This window comes from Papaver somniferum, unplaced genomic scaffold (genome assembly GCF_003573695.1).
Source record: "Papaver somniferum cultivar HN1 unplaced genomic scaffold, ASM357369v1 unplaced-scaffold_10, whole genome shotgun sequence".
Taxonomy (NCBI): Eukaryota; Viridiplantae; Streptophyta; class Magnoliopsida; order Ranunculales; family Papaveraceae; genus Papaver; species Papaver somniferum.
In genome coordinates this window covers 9,707,821-9,729,130 of record NW_020618825.1, presented here as the reverse complement: position 1 = coordinate 9,729,130, position 21,310 = coordinate 9,707,821, and positions in this window count along the sequence as shown.

Below are 21,310 nucleotides of genomic sequence, written 5' to 3'. Positions count from 1 at the left end.
TTCATCAGTTTTACTCGAACTCGTTCCGAATCGATCAATATTTCAGGTGAAGTGTCGAGTCTTGATTATGTAACTAAATTTTGATCATGTAATAACTAAATTATGATTATGTAATAACTAAATTTTTCCGTGTCTCGATTCCAAAGGAAGAAGTTCCATTTTCATCAGTTTTACTCGAACTCGTTCCGAATCGATCAATATTTCAGGTGAAGTGTCGAGTCTTGATTATGTAACTAAATTTTGATCATGTAATAACTAAATTATGATTATGTAATAACTAAATTTTTCCGTGTCTCGATTCCAAAGGACGAAGTTCCATTTTCATCAGTTTTACTCGAACTCGTTCCGAATCGATCAATATTTCAGGTGAAGTGTCGAGTTTTGATTATGTAACTAAATTTTGATTATGTAATAACTAAGTTATGATTATGTAATAACTAATTTTTTCCGTGTCTCGATTCCAAAGGACGAAGTTCCATTTTCATCAGTTTTACTCGAATTCGTTCCGAATCGATCAATATTTCAGGTGAAGTGTCGAGTCTTGATTATGTAACTAAATTTTGATCATGTAATAACTAAATTATGATTATGTAATAACTAAATTTTTCCGTGTCTCGATTCCAAAGGACGAAGTTCCATTTTCATCAGTTTTACTCGAACTCGTTCCGAATCGATCAATATTTCAGGTGAAGTGTCGAGTCTTGATTATGTAACTAAATTTTGATCATGTAATAAATAAATTTTGATTATGTAATAACTAAATTATGATTATGTAATAACTAATTTTTTCCGTGTCTCGATTCCAAAGGACGAAGTTCCATTTTCATCAGTTTTACTCGAACTCGTTCCGAATCGATCAATATTTCAGGTGAAGTGTCGAGTCTTGATTATGTAACTCAATTTTGATTATGTAATAACTAAATTTTGATTATGTACTAACTAAATTATGATTATGTAATAACTAAATTTTTCCGTGTCTCGATTCCAAAGGACGAAGTTCCATTTTCATCAGTTTTACTCGAACTCGTTCCGAATCGATCAATATTTCAGGTGAAGTGTCGAGTCTTGATTATGTAACTAAATTTTGATTATGTAATAACTAAATTATGATTATGTAATAACTAATTTTTTCCGTGTCTCGATTCCAAAGGACGAAGTTCCATTTTCATCAGTTTTACTCGAATTCGTTCCGAATCGATCAATATTTCAGGTGAAGTGTCGAGTCTTGATTATGTAACTAAATTTTGATCGTGTAATAACTAAATTATGATTATGTAATAACTAAATTTTTCCGTGTCTCGATTCCAAAGGACGAAGTTCCATTTTCATCAGTTTTACTCGAACTCGTTCCGAATCGATCAATATTTCAGGTGAAGTGTCGAGTCTTGATTATGTAACTAAATTTTGATCATGTAATAACTAAATTATGATTATGTAATAACTAAATTATGATTATGTAATAACTAATTTTTTCCGTGTCTCGATTCCAAAGGACGAAGTTCCATTTTCATCAGTTTTACTCGAACTCGTTCCGAATCGATCAATATTTCAGGTGAAGTGTCGAGTCTTGATTATGTAACTAAATTTTGATCATGTAATAACTAAATTATTATTATGTAATAACTAAATTATGATTATGTAATAACTAAATTTTTCCATGTCTCGATTCCAAAGGACGAAGTTCCATTTTCATCAGTTTTACTCGAACTCGTTCCGAATCGATCAATATTTCAGGTGAAGTGTCGAGTCTTGATTATGTAACTAAATTTTGATTATGTAATAACTAAATTATGATTATGTAATAACTAATTTTTTCCGTGTCTCGATTCCAAAGGACGAAGTTCCATTTTCATCAGTTTTACTCGAACTCGTTCCGAATCGATCAATATTTCAGGTGAAGTGTCGAGTCTTGATTATGTAACTAAATTTTGATCATGTAATAAATAAATTATGATTATGTAATAACTAAATTTTTCCGTGTCTCGATTCCAAAGGACGAAGTTCCATTTTCATCAGTTTTACTCGAACTCATTCCGAATCGATCAATATTTCAGGTGAAGTGTCGAGTCTTGATTATGTAACTAAATTTTGATTATGTAATAACTAAATTTTGATTATGTAATAACTAAATTATGATTATATAATAACTAAATTTTTCCGTGTCTCGATTCCAAAGGACGAAGTTCCATTTTCATCAGTTTTACTCGAACTCGTTCCGAATCGATCAATATTTCAGGTGAAGTGTCGAGTCTTGATTATGTAACTAAATTTTGATCATTTAATAACTAAATTTTGATTATGTAATAACTAAATTTTTCCGTGTCTCGATTCCAAAGGACGAAGTTCCATTTTCATCAGTTTTACTCGAACTCGTTCCGAATCGATCAATATTTCAGGTGAAGTGTCGAGTCTTGATTATGTAACTAAATTTTGATCATGTAATAACTAAATTTTGATTATGTAATAACTAAATTATGATTATGTAATAACTAAATTATTCCGTGTCTCGATTCCAAAGGAAGAAGTTCCATTTTCATCAGTTTTACTCGAACTCGTTCCGAATCGATCAATATTTCAGGTGAAGTGTCGAGTCTTGATTATGTAACTAAATTTTTATTATGTAATAACTAAATTTTGATTATGTAATAACTAAATTTTTCCGTGTCTCGGTTCCAAAGGACGAAGTTCCGTTTTCATCAGTTTTACTCAAACTCGTTTCGAATCGATCAATATTTCAGGTGAAGTGTCGAGTCTTGATTATGTAACTAAATTTTGATCATGTAATAACTAAATTATGATTATGTAATAACTAAATTATGATTATGTAATAACTAAATTATTCCGTGTCTCGATTCCAAAGGAAGAAGTTCCATTTTCATCAGTTTTACTCGAACTCGTTCCGAATCGATCAATATTTCAGGTGAAGTGTCGAGTCTTGATTATGTAACTAAATTTTTATTATGTAATAACTAAATTTTGATTTTGTAATAACTAAATTTTTCCGTGTCTCGGTTCCAAAGGACGAAGTTCCGTTTTCATCAGTTTTACTCAAACTCGTTTCGAATCGATCAATATTTCAGGTGAAGTGTCGAGTCTTGATTATGTAACTAAATTTTGATCATGTAATAACTAAATTATGATTATGTAATAACTAAATTATGATTATGTAATAACTAAATTTTTCCGTGTCTCGATTCCAAAGGAAGAAGTTCCATTTTCATCAGTTTTACTTGAACTCGTTCCGAATCGATCAATATTTCTGGTGAAGTGTCGAGTCTTGATTATGTAACTAAATTTTGATCATGTAAATAAATAAATTTTGATTATGTAATAACTAAATTATTCCGTGTCTCGATTCCAAAGGACGAAGTTCCATTTTCATCAGTTTTACTCGAACTCGTTCTGAATCGATCAATATTTCAGGTGAAGTGTCGAGTCTTGATTATGTAACTAAATTTGATTATGTAATAACTAAATTATGATTATGTAATAACTAAATTTTTCCGTGTCTCGATTCCAAAGGACGAAGTTCCATTTTCATCAGTTTTACTCGAACTCGTTCCGAATCGATCAATATTTCAGGTGAAGTGTCGAGTCTTGATTATGTAACTAAATTTTGATTATGTAATAACTAAATTATGATTATGTAATAACTAAATTATTCCGTGTCTCGATTCCAAAGGAAGAAGTTCCATTTTCATCAGTTTTACTCGAACTCGTTCCGAATCGATCAATATTTCAGGTGAAGTGTCGAGTCTTGATTATGTAACTAAATTTTTATTATGTAATAACTAAATTTTGATTATGTAATAACTAAATTTTTCCGTGTCTCGGTTCCAAAGGACGAAGTTCCGTTTTCATCAGTTTTACTCGAACTCGTTTCGAATCGATCAATATTTCAGGTGAGGTGTCGAGTCTTGATTATGTAACTAAATTTTGATCATGTAATAACTAAATTATGATTATGTAATAACTAAATTATGATTATGTAATAACTAAATTTTTCCGTGTCTCGATTCCAAAGGAAGAAGTTCCATTTTCATCAGTTTTACTTGAACTCGTTCCGAATCGATCAATATTTCTGGTGAAGTGTCGAGTCTTGATTATGTAACTAAATTTTGATCATGTAAATAAATAAATTTTGATTATGTAATAACTAAATTATTCCGTGTCTCGATTCCAAAGGACGAAGTTCCATTTTCATCAGTTTTACTCGAACTCGTTCCGAATCGATCAATATTTCAGGTGAAGTGTCGAGTCTTGATTATGTAACTAAATTTTGATTATGTAATAACTAAATTTTGATTATGTAATAACTGAATTTTTCCGTGTCTCGGTTCCAAAGGACGAAGTTCCGTTTTCATCAGTTTTACTCGAACTCGTTTCGAATCGATCAATATTTCAGGTGAAGTGTCGAGTCTTGATTATGTAACTAAATTTTGATCATGTAATAACTAAATTATGATTATGTAATAACTAATTTTTTCCGTGTCTCGATTCCAAAGGAGGAAGTTCCATTTTCATCAGTTTTACTCGAACTCGTTCCGAATCTATCAATATTTCAGGTGAAGTGTCGAGTCTTGATTATGTAACTCAATTTTGATTATGTAATAACAAAATTTTGATTATGTAATAACTAAATTATGATTATATAATAACTAAATTTTTCCTTGTCTCGATTCCAAAGGACGAAGTTCCATTTTCATCAGTTTTACTCGAACTCGTTCCGAATCGATCAATACTTCAGGTGAAGTGTCGAGTCTTGATTATGTAACTAAATTTTGATCATGTAATAACTAAATTTTGATTATGTAATAACTAAATTATGATTATGTAATAACTAAATTTTGTCGTGTCTCGATTCCAAAGGACGAAGTTCCATTTTCATCAGTTTTACTCGAACTCGTTCCGAATCGATCAATATTTCAGGTGAAGTGTCGAGTCTTGATTATGTAACTAAATTTTGATCATGTAATAAATAAATTTTGATTATGTAATAACTAAATTATGATTATGTAATAACTAAATTTTTCCGTGTCTCGATTCCAAAGGACGAAGATCCATTTTCATCAGTTTTACTCGAACTCGTTCTGAATCGATCAATATTTCAGGTGAAGTGTCGAGTCTTGATTATGTAACTAAATTTTGATTATGTAATAACTAAATTATGATTATGTAATAACTAAATTTTTCCGTGTCTCGATTCCAAAGGACGAAGTTCCATTTTCATCAGTTTTACTCGAACTCGTTCCGAATCGATCAATATTTCAGGTGAAGTGTCGAGTCTTGATTATGTAACTAGATTTTGATCATGTAATAACTAAATTATGATTATGTAATAACTAAATTATGATTATGTAATAACTAAATTTTTCCGTGTCTCGATTCCAAAGGACGAAGTTCCATTTTCATCAGTTTTACTCGAACTCGTTCCGAATCGATCAATATTTCAGGTGAAGTGTCGAGTCTTGATTATGTAACTAAATTTTGATTATGTAATAACTAAATTATGATTATGTAATAACTAATTTTTTCCGTGTCTGGATTCCAAAGGACGAAGTTCCATTTTCATCAGTTTTACTCGAACTCGTTCCGAATCGATCAATATTTCAGGTGAAGTGTCGAGTCTTGATTATGTAACTAAATTTTGATTATGTAATAACTAAATTTTGATTATGTAATAACTAAATTATGATTATATAATAACTAAATTTTTCCGTGTCTCGATTCCAAAGGACGAAGTTCCATTTTCATCAGTTTTACTCGAACTCGTTCCGACTCGATCAATATTTCAGGTGAAGTGTCGAGTCTTGATTATGTAACTAAATTTTGATCATGTAATAACTAAATTATGATTATGTAATAACTAAATTATGATTATGTAATAACTAAATTTTTCCGTGTCTCGATTCCAAAGGACGAAGTTCCATTTTCATCAGTTTTACTCGAACTCGTTCCGAATCGATCAATACTTCAGGTGAAGTGTCGAGTCTTGATTATGTAAATAAATTTTGATCATGTAATAACTAAATTTTGATTATGTAATAACTAAATTATGATTATGTAATAACTAAATTTTGTCGTGTCTCGATTCCAAAGGACGAAGTTCCATTTTCATCAGTTTTACTCGAACTCGTTCCGAATCGATCAATATTTCAGGTGAAGTGTCGAGTCTTGATCATGTAATAACTAAATTTTGATCATGTAATAACTAAATTATGATTATGTAATAACTAAATTATGATTATGTAATAACTAAATTTTTCCGTGTCTCGATTCTAAAGGACGAAGTTCCATTTTCATCAGTTTTACTCGAACTCGTTCCGAATCGATCAATATTTCAGGTGAAGTGTCGAGTCTTGATTATGTAACTAAATTTTGATTATGTAATAACTAAATTATGATTATGTAATAACTAATTTTTTCCGTGTCTCGATTCCAAAGGACGAAGTTCCATTTTCATCAGTTTTACTCGAACTCGTTCCGAATCGATCAATATTTCAGGTGAAGTGTCGAGTCTTGATTATGTAACTAAATTTTGATCATGTAATAACTAAATTATGATTATGTAATAACTAAATTATGATTATGTAATAACTAATTTTTTCCGTGTCTCGATTCCAAAGGACGAAGTTCCATTTTCATCAGTTTTACTCGAACTCGTTCCGAATCGATCAATATTTCAGGTGAAGTGTCGAGTCTTGATTATGTAACTAAATTTTGATCATGTAATAACTAAATTTTGATTATGTAATTACTAAATTATGATTATGTAATAACTAAGTTATTCCGTGTCTCGATTCCAAAGGACGAAGTTCCATTTTCATCAGTTTTACTCGAACTCGTTCCGAATCGATCAATATTTCAGGTGAAGTGTCGAGTCTTGATTATGTAACTAAATTTTTATTATGTAATAACTAAATTTTGATTATGTAATAACTAAATTTTTCCGTGTCTCGGTTCCAAAGGACGAAGTTCCGTTTTCATCAGTTTTACTCGAACTCGTTTCGAATCGATCAATATTTCAGGTGAAGTGTCGAGTGTTGATTATGTAACTAAATTTTGATCATGTAATAACTAAATTATGATTATGTAATAACTAAATTATGATTATGTAATAACTAAATTTTTCCGTGTCTCGATTCCAAAGGAAGAAGTTCCATTTTCATCAGTTTTACTTGAACTCGTTCCGAATCGATCAATATTTCTGGTGAAGTGTCGAGTCTTGATTATGTAACTAAATTTTGATCATGTAAATAAATAAATTTTGATTATGTAATAACTAAATTATTCCGTGTCTCGATTCCAAAGGACGAAGTTCCATTTTCATCAGTTTTACTCGAACTCGTTCTGAATCGATCAATATTTCAGGTGAAGTGTCGAGTCTTGATTATGTAACTAAATTTTGATTATGTAATAACTAAATTTTGATTATGTAATAACTGAATTTTTCCGTGTCTCGGTTCCAAAGGACGAAGTTCCGTTTTCATCAGTTTTACTCGAACTCGTTTCGAATCGATCAATATTTCAGGTGAAGTGTCGAGTCTTGATTATGTAACTAAATTTTGATCATGTAATAACTAAATTATGATTATGTAATAACTAAATTATGATTATGTAATAACTAAATTATTCCGTGTCTCGATTCCAAAGGAAGAAGTTCCATTTTCATCAGTTTTACTCGAACTCGTTCCGAATCGATCAATATTTCAGGTGAAGTGTCGAGTCTTGATTATGTAACTAAATTTTTATTATGTAATAACTAAATTTTGATTTTGTAATAACTAAATTTTTCCGTGTCTCGGTTCCAAAGGACGAAGTTCCGTTTTCATCAGTTTTACTCAAACTCGTTTCGAATCGATCAATATTTCAGGTGAAGTGTCGAGTCTTGATTATGTAACTAAATTTTGATCATGTAATAACTAAATTATGATTATGTAATAACTAAATTATGATTATGTAATAACTAAATTTTTCCGTGTCTCGATTCCAAAGGAAGAAGTTCCATTTTCATCAGTTTTACTTGAACTCGTTCCGAATCGATCAATATTTCTGGTGAAGTGTCGAGTCTTGATTATGTAACTAAATTTTGATCATGTAAATAAATAAATTTTGATTATGTAATAACTAAATTATTCCGTGTCTCGATTCCAAAGGACGAAGTTCCATTTTCATCAGTTTTACTCGAACTCGTTCTGAATCGATCAATATTTCAGGTGAAGTGTCGAGTCTTGATTATGTAACTAAATTTGATTATGTAATAACTAAATTATGATTATGTAATAACTAAATTTTTCCGTGTCTCGATTCCAAAGGACGAAGTTCCATTTTCATCAGTTTTACTCGAACTCGTTCCGAATCGATCAATATTTCAGGTGAAGTGTCGAGTCTTGATTATGTAACTAAATTTTGATCATGTAATAAATAAATTTTGATTATGTAATAACTAAGTTATGATTATTTAATAACTAAATTTTTCCGTGTCTCGATTCTAAAGGACGAAGTTCCATTTTCATCAGTTTTACTCGAACTCGTTCCGAATCGATCAATATTTCAGGTGAAGTGTCGAGTCTTGTTATGTAAATAAATTTTGATTATGTAATAACTAAATTATGATTATGTAATAATTAATTTTTTCCGTGTCTCGATTCCAAAGGACGAAGTTCCATTTTCATCAGTTTTACTCGAACTCGTTCCGAATCTATCAATATTTCAGGTGAAGTGTCGAGTCTTGATTATGTAACTCAATTTTGATTATGTAATAACTAAATTTTGATTATGTAATAACTAAATTATGATTATATAATAACTAAATTTTTCCTTGTCTCGATTCCAAAGGACGAAGTTCCATTTTCATCAGTTTTACTCGAACTCGTTCCGAATCGATCAATACTTCAGGTGAAGTGTCGAGTCTTGATTATGTAACTAAATTTTGATCATGTAATAACTAAATTTTGATTATGTAATAACTAAATTATGATTATGTAATAACTAAATTTTGTCTTGTCTCGATTCCAAAGGACGAAGTTCCATTTTCATCAGTTTTACTCGAACTCGTTCCGAATCGATCAATATTTCAGGTGAAGTGTCGAGTCTTGATTATGTAACTAAATTTTGATTATGTAATAACTAAATTATGATTATGTAATAACTAAATTTTTATTATGTAATAACTAAATTTTTCCGTGTCTCGATTCCAAAGGACGAAGTTCCATTTTCATCAGTTTTACTCGAACTCGTTCCGAATCGATCAATATTTCAGGTGAAGTGTCGAGTCTTGATTATGTAACTAAATTTTGATCATGTAATAAATAAATTTTGATTATGTAATAACTAAGTTATGATTATTTAATAACTAAATTTTTCCGTGTCTCGATTCTAAAGGACGAAGTTCCATTTTCATCAGTTTTACTCGAACTCGTTCCGAATCGATCAATATTTCAGGTGAAGTGTCGAGTCTTGTTATGTAAATAAATTTTGATTATGTAATAACTAAATTATGATTATGTAATAACTAAATTTTTCCGTGTCTCGATTCCAAAGGACGAAGTTCCATTTTCATCAGTTTTACTCGAACTCGTTCCGAATCGATCAATATTTCAGGTGAAGTGTCGAGTCTTGATTATGTAACTAAATTTTGATTATGTAATAACTAAATTATGATTATGTTATAACTAATTTTTTCCGTGTCTCGATTCCAAAGGACGAAGTTCCATTTTCATCAGTTTTACTCGAACTCGTTCCGAATCGATCAATATTTCAGGTGAAGTGTCGAGTCTTGATTATGTAACTAGATTTTGATCATGTAATAACTAAATTATGATTATGTAATAACTAAATTATGATTATGTAATAACTAAATTTTTCCGTGTCTCGATTCCAAAGGACGAAGTTCCATTTTCATCAGTTTTACTCGAACTCGTTCCGAATCGATCAATATTTCAGGTGAAGTGTCGAGTCTTGATTATGTAACTAAATTTTGATTATGTAATAACTAAATTATGATTATGTAATAACTAATTTTTTCCGTGTCTGGATTCCAAAGGACGAAGTTCCATTTTCATCAGTTTTACTCGAACTCGTTCCGAATCGATCAATATTTCAGGTGAAGTGTCGAGTCTTGATTATGTAACTAAATTTTGATTATGTAATAACTAAATTTTGATTATGTAATAACTAAATTATGATTATATAATAACTAAATTTTTCCGTGTCTCGATTCCAAAGGACGAAGTTCCATTTTCATCAGTTTTACTCGAACTCGTTCCGACTCGATCAATATTTCAGGTGAAGTGTCGAGTCTTGATTATGTAACTAAATTTTGATCATGTAATAACTAAATTATGATTATGTAATAACTAAATTATGATTATGTAATAACTAAATTTTTCCGTGTCTCGATTCCAAAGGACGAAGTTCCATTTTCATCAGTTTTACTCGAACTCGTTCCGAATCGATCAATACTTCAGGTGAAGTGTCGAGTCTTGATTATGTAACTAAATTTTGATCATGTAATAACTAAATTTTGATTATGTAATAACTAAATTATGATTATGTAATAACTAAATTTTGTCGTGTCTCGATTCCAAAGGACGAAGTTCCGTTTTCATCAGTTTTACTCGAACTCGTTTCGAATCGATCAATATTTCAGGTGAAGTGTCGAGTCTTGATTATGTAACTAAATTTTGATCATTTAATAACTAAATTTTGATTATGTAATAACTAAATTATGATTATGTAATAACTAAATTTTTCCGTGTCTCGATTCCAAAGGACGAAGTTCCATTTTCATCAGTTTTACTCGAACTCGTTCCGAATCGATCAATATTTCAGGTGAAGTGTCGAGTCTTGATTATGTAACTAAATTTTGATCATGTAATAACTAAATTTTGATTATGTAATAACTAAATTATAATTATGTAATAACTAAATTATTCCGTGTCTCGATTCCAAAGGACGAAGTTCCATTTTCATCAGTTTTACTCGAACTCGTTCCGAATCGATCAATATTTCAGGTGAAGTGTCGAGTCTTGATTATGTAACTAAATTTTTATTATGTAATAACTAAATTTTGATTATGTAATAACTAAATTTTTTTCCGTGTCTCGGTTCCAAAGGACGAAGTTCCGTTTTCATCAGTTTTACTCGAACTCGTTTCGAATCGATCAATATTTCAGGTGAAGTGTCGAGTCTTGATTATGTAACTAAATTTTGATCATGTAATAACTAAATTATGATTATGTAATAACTAAATTATGATTATGTAATAACTAAATTTTTCCGTGTCTCGATTCCAAAGGACGAAGTTCCATTTTCATCAGTTTTACTCGAACTCGTTCCGAATCGATCAATATTTCAGGTGAAGTGTCGAGTCTTGATTATGTAACTAAATTTTGATCATGTAATAAATAAATTTTGATTATGTAATAACTAAGTTATGATTATTTAATAACTAAATTTTTCCGTGTCTCGATTCTAAAGGACGAAGTTCCATTTTCATCAGTTTTACTCGAACTCGTTCCGAATCGATCAATATTTCAGGTGAAGTGTCGAGTCTTGATTATGTAACTAAATTTTTATTATGTAATAACTAAATTTTGATTATGTAATAACTAAATTTTTTTCCGTGTCTCGGTTCCAAAGGACGAAGTTCCGTTTTCATCAGTTTTACTCGAACTCGTTTCGAATCGATCAATATTTCAGGTGAAGTGTCGAGTGTTGATTATGTAACTAAATTTTGATCATGTAATAACTAAATTATGATTATGTAATAACTAAATTATGATTATGTAATAACTAAATTTTTCCGTGTCTCGATTCCAAAGGAAGAAGTTCCATTTTCATCAGTTTTACTTGAACTCGTTCCGAATCGATCAATATTTCTGGTGAAGTGTCGAGTCTTGATTATGTAACTAAATTTTGATCATGTAAATAAATAAATTTTGATTATGTAATAACTAAATTATTCCGTGTCTCGATTCCAAAGGACGAAGTTCCATTTTCATCAGTTTTACTCGAACTCGTTCTGAATCGATCAATATTTCAGGTGAAGTGTCGAGTCTTGATTATGTAACTAAATTTTGATTATGTAATAACTAAATTTTGATTATGTAATAACTGAATTTTTCCGTGTCTCGGTTCCAAAGGACGAAGTTCCGTTTTCATCAGTTTTACTCGAACTCGTTTCGAATCGATCAATATTTCAGGTGAAGTGTCGAGTCTTGATTATGTAACTAAATTTTGATCATGTAATAACTAAATTATGATTATGTAATAACTAAATTATGATTATGTAATAACTAAATTATTCCGTGTCTCGATTCCAAAGGAAGAAGTTCCATTTTCATCAGTTTTACTCGAACTCGTTCCGAATCGATCAATATTTCAGGTGAAGTGTCGAGTCTTGATTATGTAACTAAATTTTTATTATGTAATAACTAAATTTTGATTTTGTAATAACTAAATTTTTCCGTGTCTCGGTTCCAAAGGACGAAGTTCCGTTTTCATCAGTTTTACTCAAACTCGTTTCGAATCGATCAATATTTCAGGTGAAGTGTCGAGTCTTGATTATGTAACTAAATTTTGATCATGTAATAACTAAATTATGATTATGTAATAACTAAATTATGATTATGTAATAACTAAATTTTTCCGTGTCTCGATTCCAAAGGAAGAAGTTCCATTTTCATCAGTTTTACTTGAACTCGTTCCGAATCGATCAATATTTCTGGTGAAGTGTCGAGTCTTGATTATGTAACTAAATTTTGATCATGTAAATAAATAAATTTTGATTATGTAATAACTAAATTATTCCGTGTCTCGATTCCAAAGGACGAAGTTCCATTTTCATCAGTTTTACTCGAACTCGTTCTGAATCGATCAATATTTCAGGTGAAGTGTCGAGTCTTGATTATGTAACTAAATTATGATTATGTAATAACTAAATTATGATTATGTAATAACTAAATTTTTCCGTGTCTCGATTCCAAAGGACGAAGTTCCATTTTCATCAGTTTTACTCGAACTCGTTCCGAATCGATCAATATTTCAGGTGAAGTGTCGAGTCTTGATTATGTAACTAAATTTTGATTATGTAATAACTAAATTATGATTATGTTATAACTAATTTTTTCCGTGTCTCGATTCCAAAGGACGAAGTTCCATTTTCATCAGTTTTACTCGAACTCGTTCCGAATCGATCAATATTTCAGGTGAAGTGTCGAGTCTTGATTATGTAACTAGATTTTGATCATGTAATAACTAAATTATGATTATGTAATAACTAAATTATGATTATGTAATAACTAAATTTTTCCGTGTCTCGATTCCAAAGGACGAAGTTCCATTTTCATCAGTTTTACTCGAACTCGTTCCGAATCGATCAATATTTCAGGTGAAGTGTCGAGTCTTGATTATGTAACTAAATTTTGATTATGTAATAACTAAATTTTGATTATGTAATAACTAAATTTTGATTATGTAATAACTAAATTATGATTATATAATAACTAAATTTTTCCGTGTCTCGATTCCAAAGGACGAAGTTCCATTGTCATCAGTTTTACTCGAACACGTTCCGAATCGATCAATACTTCAGGTGAAGTGTCGAGTCTTGATTATGTAACTAAATTTTGATCATGTAATAACTAAATTTTGATTATGTAATAACTAAATTATGATTATGTAATAACTAAATTTTGTCGTGTCTCGATTCCAAAGGACGAAGTTCCATTTTCATCAGTTTTACTCGAACTCGTTCCGAATCGATCAATATTTCAGGTGAAGTGTCGAGTCTTGATTATGTAACTAAATTTTGATTATGTAATAACTAAATTTTGATTATGTAATAACTAAATTATGATTATATAATAACTAAATTTTTCCGTGTCTCGATTCCAAAGGACGAAGTTCCATTTTCATCAGTTTTACTCGAACTCGTTCCGAATCGATCAATACTTCAGGTGAAGTGTCGAGTCTTGATTATGTAACTAAATTTTGATCATGTAATAACTAAATTTTGATTATGTAATAACTAAATTATGATTATGTAATAACTAAATTTTGTCGTGTCTCGATTCCAAAGGACGAAGTTCCATTTTCATCAGTTTTACTCGAACTCGTTCTGAATCGATCAATATTTCAGGTGAAGTGTCGAGTCTTGATTATGTAACTAAATTTTGATCATGTAATAACTAAATTTTGATTATGTAATAACTAAATTATGATTATGTAATAACTAAATTTTGTCGTGTCTCGATTCCAAAGGACGAAGTTCCATTTTCATCAGTTTTACTCGAACTCGTTCCGAATCGATCAATATTTCAGGTGAAGTGTCCAGTCTTGATTATGTAACTAAATTTTGATTATGTAATAAAAAAAAAAAGTAAAAAGGAAAAAAATGAAAAAAAATTTATGTAAAAAATGAAAAATAATGAAAAATTTTATGCCACATTTATGTCCAGCCCAGTCAATTACATGGTTTAAGCTAACACTCCAGCCTAGTCCATTACATGGTTTAAGCTAACACTCCAGCCCAGTCCATTACGGTTTTACTTATGTTATTTCAAAATGCATCGAATAGGATGTCCATAGTAAATCTAACGGTGAATATATTTATCGCAAGCCCAACCAATAGTTAGATTAATAGGGAAGAACCTCTTATCTTACGCTCTGTAACACCTCAAAATTCTGTTCGTTTTATCTTTCCTCCTAAACCAGAGTTACAGAGTGGAGAGAACTAGAGAAACCTAAGCAGAGTAAAAAGGGGATAAAGTTCTAGGCTTAAAATCAGGGAAAAATTGAGATTTGTTAGAGTAAAAAGGGAAATCGGATTTCTAAAGTTTGGAAATATTTTTAGGTCTACCGTAGGATCAAAATCAAATGGTATTTTCTTAGGAGATTTTTCCGAAAAAAGGAAATCGTAGACGAAACTCAATCAATTTTTCAGTTCACCCTAAATAATTTTGAGCGGGATGAAAATGAAACACAAAATCTTTTCGGCGGGATTATTCAATCTGTGCGACTTTATAAAGGGCCGTATGATGTTGAGGAATTGCATGGCTAAATCTTATAAAGGTATATCCTGTTCTCAATCTTTCTTTCGTCTAAAAAGATTAGTTATTCAAACCCTAATTGATTCAAACCTTAATTTTTGATTCAGACCCAATTGATTCAAAGGTTAAGTTTTGACTCAAACCCTAATTCTTAATTTTTGATTCATTGAAAGCAGGGTTTATGCACCTGTTTATTTCTTATTAAGAAGAACAATGGTGTGCATGCATGTTTAAGCTTTTCCTTTGTTATGCTTAGGATCTTTATGCAGATTGTAATCTAAGTTGCATAGTGGCTGGATAACAACTCAGTCTTCTATGGTTATGGAAATGCTATTCCTTTAAGTTTTTGTCTTTCTTTTCCGATGAATCTGATTAATGTTTTTCACACTGCAAACAATAGTTTAAGCTTCTGTGGTTCTCCCTTAAACCACTCGACATCACATTCTTATCTCATTTAGCTGGCCACATTCTCTGTCGTGTATACTCCCGTGTCATTAACGTTTTGTATAATGGGATTATAATTATGTCAGAGCTAGGTCAATTGAATGTTATTCCTTGTTTTTTTTATCTGTCTATTCTGATGAATGTTTTTCACACTGCAAACTATAGTTTAAACTTCTGTGGTTCTCCCTGAAACCACTAGAAATCACATTTTTATCTCATTTTCATCAACTTTAGCTGGTCAGTAAGCTTCCATCTGTCGTGTATACTCCCGTGTCATTGACATTTTGTATAATGGGATTACAATTATGTCGGAGATCGGCATCCGTCGTTTTTTTTTTAGGGAACTTGGTAGGTTTACATAATTGTGTATGTTTGAACTGGAGTCTTGCTTGAGTTCTTTCAATGCTCTAGTAAAAACCTCAGCGATTAATAATTTTTTAATTGTTATTTCTTTTAACAATTCTGAGACGGCACCCTTCTCTTGCATCTAATCATACTAATCAACACCATGTTAGTACTGACATAATCAAGACCATGTTAATTGACTGTTACTTAATCCTTTGCTTGTGTATAGCTTAATAACTTTTGACTTTTGATTGAAAAGAATTCAGACCTTATTTGATTGAATCATATACATGTATATGCAGTTTCCTATATGACTACACAAGAGAATTCGAGTTGGGATCCAGAGTATGATGATGATGAGTATGCTGAAAATGAGACTGCAGCCCTGGAGGCTCAAGCCTTGTAGAATTTAGGAGAGTCAGAGGATGAAAACGAAGATTCCGATGGTAGTCGCACCGGTTCCGATGGTAGTCGCACCGGTTCCGATGGTGATAGCTCCAGTTTTGATGATGAATCGACTGAAAGTCCTGAACAGCCTGGTAATGCTATACTAGCTTGTCTGTTTTTGTTTGATTTGGACTTAAAAAATATGAGTACACTCTTACACCAAAACAAAAATGGAGATCCTTGAAGATGAAAATCCTTCACGGTCTTTACTATGGAGGAAGGCACATCAAAACAAAAATGGAGAATACGATGACGATGATGTTAGGGAAAAAGAAGCTCAGCTTGTAAGACGACTGAAACTATCTAGCTATTTGTTTTGTGCTTGAGTAAATGTGAAAATAATTTTGCTTTAATTGATTATCACTTCTAATCCCTTAATTCTTTTTTTGTGCAGGAGGATTTTGATAAGCAGCTGGAAGATGAAACTTTGACAAAACAACCAGGAAATGATTCTATCACCCTTGTGTTTGGGGAAGAACATGCTGGGCGTGTAAGATGTATAGGCAAGGGAGTGACTCCAACAACGTACTGGCACCTGCCACGGAAAGGAGCATCCAAGGAGCACATTGAACTGAAGAAACAACTGGAAGATGAAAGACGCGCGAACCAAATGGAGAGAGATAGGAAGGATGCAGAAATGAAGGAAATGAAGGCAGCAATGAAGGCACAAGAAGAAATGATGAGCAACTTAATGTCTCAGCTAAAATCTCAAGGAATATTGAAAAAGAAAATCAAAAGCAAAAAGGCACGGGTATGTTTAACATCATCCAAGTAATTTTGATTAAGTATGTATTTCCTAATAATTCCGCAGTATCTAATATGTCAACTGCACTATATAGAAATCTCCTATTAGAGAGAAGTCTCTTATGCTTGAATCCCATGTTACAAGAATTTCTCCAACTGAAAGGAATGAATCTAATACAAATAGAAATGACCCTGAATCTGAACATGTATCTCAGTCTACGGGATCGAAAGATAGTTCTGAACTCCAAATGGTATGTTTCTTTTGCAGGTATTTAAAATATATAGTGGTTTGAGAGTTCCATTTTTTGTTGATGTTAATACAACGTATCTTTTTGTAGTCTGGAAAATACAAACAAAAGTCTCCTGCATCTGAGAATCTACCCCTTAGTTCACCAGACAATTCTCAATCGAAAGAAAAAACTGAACTTTCAACGGTATGTCCTTTTCACAGGTATTTAAGCATTTTGAAATTTGAATCTATTGATGTCAATATAACATTTATGTTTTGCAGATTGGTAAATGCAAACTGGCTCATGCTTTACTGAGAAATATCATTGCATGGGGTTCGGTTCTTCCATCAGTGCCAGGTCAGAAGGTTCATGGAGATCCACTCCGGGATGATTGTGTCAGAGTGACGGTTGAAAAATCGATATTAAAGAATCATTGTTTCCCAGTCCCATCTACTCATCTGAAAACAGTACAGGATGCTGAAAAATCTATAGTAGCTTGGCCTAAAGAGTTTGTGATCTCTTGCTCTAGTGTAAGTTGCTTTATTATACATGTTTATTACCTTCTACATCCTGACCATATAACTGTTAACATGATTTTTTCCCTTAATTATACATCCACTGGCTTGCTGCAGGGCCATCCATTTTCATACCCCGGTGAACATGATTCTGACCCAAACGATGAATATGATTCTGACCCAAACACTAAGAAGACAAAGAAGAAGAAACCTTCATATATGAAGAGCGGGGAACTAAAGTCTCGGAGATCCAGCAAGAGACTCAAGACTGCAGCCTAATTATTAATAGAACTAGTCGTGGACTATAGGATTTGGATGTTTAAACTTTTAAGTCTCTCACTGAAAGTTTGTTTTTTCAAGGTTACTGCACAATTATCAGATTGAGATGTTTATTATATTGTGAAATGAAATTATTTTGGTACAATTCTAATTGTAGTCTAAATTAATTTTTTATGGATGGTTATTTAGGTGATTTTTGAATAGCTACATTGAAAACACTTGATGTGTCCAAAAGGTGAACAATAGCTACATTAAAAACACTTGATGTGTCCAAAAGGTGAATAATAGCTACATTCAAAAAACTTGATGTGTTCAAAAGGTGAACAATAGCTACATTCAAAACACTTGATTTGTCCAAAAGGTGAACAATAGCTACATTCAAAAAACTTGATGTGTCCAAAAGGTGAACAATAGCTACATTCAAAACACTTGATGTGTCCAAAAGGTGAACAATAGCTACATTTAAAAAACTTGATGTGTACAAAAGGTGAACAATAGCTACATTGAAAACACTTGATGTGTCCAAAAGGTGAACAATAGCTACATTCAAAACACTCGATGTGTCTTTCGAAAAAATTTAGCCACGGTGCTGCAAATTTTTAGTAGCCATAACTTATTAATTGGCCATGTAAAATGTTTATCATGTGTCCAAAAATATGGATGGCCATGGTACCATAGATTAAACGTGACTACAAATCATGTATTAGCCATGTTAAATTATTTTCCGTGTGTCCAAATGATAGAGATGGCCATGGTTGAGAAAAATTAGTGTGACCGCAACTCATGAATTGGCCATGATAAAATGAATTTTGCGTGTCCAATTGATGACAAAGGCCATGGCTATAATAAAATTTACGTGACTTTAAGGTAAACTTTAGCCACATATAATTAAATTGTGTGTATATAAGGATCCTATGGCCACAGTGATAGTGAAAATGCTTAACTACCAAAAAAATATTGAGTACCATATAGACACGGTTTTAGAGTTATGGCCATGGTTAATCATATTTTATAGCCACTCAAAGTTTATGTAGCCATAGGGATACCTTTTTGTCTCGGCACCTGATGCCACATTTTTGGAGTGAAAAAATCCATGACCAAAAGCCTATGGACACGGTGATTAAGTGTGGCCAATGTGAAGATTTGTACTAGTGCTACCATGCCAGCCACATATCCACGCCAAAGGCATGCCGACCATGCCAGCCGCACCACCGTGCCAATGGCCTACCATGCCAGCCAAATATCCACGCCAAAGGCATGCCAACCATGCCAGCCGCACCACCGTGCCAATGGCATGCCATGCCAGCCACATCTCCGCATCAAAGCCATGCCTCCATGCCGTTGGCTGCCAAATTGAAGGGTTGCAACAATAAACGACCACCCTTCCCTCCGAGATGCAAATCTCAGCCGTCCAAGTTCGCCACCAAATGCATGGCAACCTTTGGCCCAATGCTAAGCCCTAATTTTGGCCGCGCCTGTACTATGCCAAAACCCTAATTTTGGCCGCGCCTAAAACTATCCTAGCTTGGCCGCGCCTAATTTGGCCACGCCAAAGCCATGCCGTCCATTCTTCCATGCCACTGGATGCAGATCTCAGCCGTACAAACTTGCGACCAAACGACTTGTGGCAATCTCTTGGCTACAGTGTCAACTCCTGGCCACGGTGCCAAAGCCCTAATGTAGCCACGCCAAATCCATGCGGGCCATGCCTCCATGCCGCTGGATGCCAAGCGGAAGGTTGCAACAATCAACGACTGTCCTTCCTCATGAGATGTAGATCTCATCCGTACAAACTTTCTACCAAACGACTTGTGGAGATCTCTTGGATACGACGCCAAAGCCCTAATTTGTCCACGGAAAGCAATGCCGTCCATGCCTCCATTCCGCTGGCTGCCAAACGGAAGGTTTCAACAATCAACGGTTGTCCTTCCTCCCGAGATGCAGATCTCAGCCGTACAAACTTGCCACCAAACGACTTGTTGCAATCTATTGTCTACGGTTCCAACTCTTTGCCACGGTGTCAAATCCCTAATTTGTCCATGCCAAAGCCATGCCGTCCATGCCTCCATGGCGCTGGCTGCCAAACGGAAGGTTGCAACAATCAACGACTACCCTTCTTCCTGAAATGCAGATCTTAGTCGTACAAACTTGCCACCAAATGACTTGTGGCAATATCTTGGCTACGGTGCCAACCTTTGGCCACGGTTCCAAATCCCTAATTTGTCCACGCCAAAGCCATGCGGGCCATGCCTCCATGCCGCTGGATGCCAAACGGAAGGTTGCAGCAATCAACGGCTATATATCCTACTACTGAGATGTACAAACTTTCCACCAAACGACTTATGGCAATATCTTGGCTACGGTTCCAACTCTTGGCCACGGTGCCAAAGCCCTAATTTGGCCACGCCAAAGCCATGTCGGCCATGCCTCCTTGCCGCTGGTTGCCAAACGGAAGGTTGCAACAATCAACGTTTATCCTTCCTCCTGAGATGCAAAACTTAGCCGTACAAACTTTCCACCAAACGCCTTGTGGAAATCTCTTGGCTACGGTGCCAACTCTTGGCGACGGTGCCAACTCTTGGCCACGGTGCCAAAGCCCTAATTTGGCCACGCCAAAGCCATGCCGGCCATGCCTCCTTGCCGCTGGATGCCAAATGAAGGTTGCAACAATCAACGACTATTCTTCCTCCTGAGATGCAGATCTTATCCATACAAACTTTCCACCAAACGACTTGTGGCAACCTTTGGCTACGCTGCCAACTCTTTGGCGATGGCACATACTTAGCTATGTCAATTGTTTGGTCACGACACCAAACCCTAATTAGCCACGACAAGAGCATGCGCAAGCCATGCCAGCACCATGGCCACGCCACTGTCTACCAACGGAAGGTAACCACAATCAACGGCTAACATTCCTCTCGAGATGTGAAATCTCGACCGTCGAAAGTCACCACCGAACCGGCAAGCCTCTTAACCTTAACTTTACCAACAATAGCAATATGCTACACGTTTTCCACGAAAACACTCGAGACATCAAAACATGTCACAAACTGGGGATGCTCATCAGGGTATTGGTCTGGCGGTTTACAGCGTGCGGCGTACACTACGCCCGTTACAAGAAAGTGTCATAAGAGTGAGGCGGTTAGTAAATACACGAATTAATGGTGAAACGTTCCATTCATTATGGAAACATCAATTCCAGGCGTTACCCGTTACCGCTTTCTTCCATTTACTCAACCATTTCCACTTCTTA